Below are 1,839 nucleotides of genomic sequence, written 5' to 3' on the forward strand. Positions count from 1 at the left end.
ACTCCTGGGCTCAGGCAATCCTCTTGCCTCGACCTCCCACTGTTTTGGGATTACAGGCATGAGTCACAGTGCCTGGCAGTTATAACTTTATAAAGATAAAATAAAATAACAAGTTTTAGTGAGGATGCAGAGAAATTTGAACCCCTGAGGGTTGCTGGTGAGAATTGAAAATGGTGTGGCCGCTGTGAGAAGCAGTATAGCAAGTTCACAAAAAATCAAAAGCATAAGTCCACTTCTAGGTATATATCCAGAAGAACTGAAAGCAGGGGCTCAATATCTCTGCGCCCATGTTCGTAAAAACATGATTCACAACAGCCAAAAGCTGGCAAGGACCCAACGGACGGGTGAATTGGGTATACGAATGTGGCCCATACACATGGCAGGAAACGATTCAACCTTAAAAAGGAAGGAAGTTCTGAGACAGGCTACAACATGGACGAACCCGGAGGACATCACACTCAGTGGAATAAGCCAGTCACGAGAGGACAAAGACTGTATGACTCCACTCATAGGAGCAATTTGGAGGAGCAGAATTTGTGGAGACAGAAGATGGAATGGCGGGTGTTCAGGAGTTGAGGGGAGGGGAACGGAGTTCTTGCTGAATGGGAATAGAGTCTCCATTTTGCAAGAATTTTGGAGATCGGTTACACAATAATGTAAAGCACTTAACACTACTGAATGGACACTCAGAAATGGTTAAGATGGCAAGTTGTCTGTGCATTTTACAACTAGACATTTTTAAATTTCTCAAAAAGTACAATTGCAATAACCCTAAAAAGGCTAAAGAGGGGGAAAAAAAAACTTGATAACATAATTGCTCTGGCCTTTTTAAAAATAAAAATGGAAGAGGAAACCCTTCCAGCCAAAATTTTCACCTTTATTCTTTAGCCAAAATTGTTTGAAAACAGAAAGGCTGTGCACCAAAGTGTTTCCCTTTGGCATCTCTGGGCAGGGATTTCAAAGATTAGAAACAGAATCCTTCCTTCTTTCGATAGAAGTTTTAAGTGGTGAGACTGTGAGTGACTTCATCTTCTTGGGTCTTTCAGCCTTTTTATAATTAAAATGCGGGGGCGGACTGTGTTTGAAAACAATGCCTAAAGTATAATCATTTGATATATCTGTTTGCTATGGATAGTCCAAAAAAAATGCCTGGGCCCTCAATAAGCAGCTGACTGGATGAATATTTCCAAAAGCATGTATTAGACCACACATCCCCAAAATTAACTGGTCAATCATTGATGAAAATGTTCCATGAACCCTACTCTCTGGCAGGGTAACTCACACATCTCGACACAACTAGGAAATTAAATTCCATGTAAATATCCCTATAAGATATCCAGTAGCCCTCTTCTTGGCAATTTCTAACATCACAGGTACACATATACCAAGGAAAAATTGCTATTTTAATCAACAGGCGATTCCTGACAACACCGAAAATAGTCACGGTTTGGAAGCGACTATCCTAACCCATTGCAAAACCTGCCATTTATTGTTCAGACAATTCTTTCTTCCCAAATGCACCCCTTCCTCTTTTATCTACACCGAAAGCCCCTTCGTGTATCCCACTGAGCCCTCGTCCTAACAGAAGGCAGCGGGGAGACTTCCGTGGGGAGAAGGTCTTCTCCCTCCCCACCCCCATGTAGAGGGGGAGTACTGAACGGAAGCCAGGGAAGACCTCCAGGAGGAGGAGGCGTCAGGCTGAGATTTGAAAAGGCAAGTTCCTGCTTGGCTAGAATGCGGCAGGGAGAGTGATCCAGGCGGCAGGAAGAGCAGAGGAGGCAACCTAGGACGGGGAGGGGGGGGTGTCCCTGTCTCTCCCCTCCTGTCCCCAACCCCCCA

The sequence above is a fragment of the Carlito syrichta genome, unplaced genomic scaffold (genome assembly GCF_000164805.1).
Source record: "Carlito syrichta isolate Samal-C Ts95f unplaced genomic scaffold, Tarsius_syrichta-2.0.1 Scaffold142964, whole genome shotgun sequence".
Classification (NCBI taxonomy): Eukaryota; Metazoa; Chordata; class Mammalia; order Primates; family Tarsiidae; genus Carlito; species Carlito syrichta.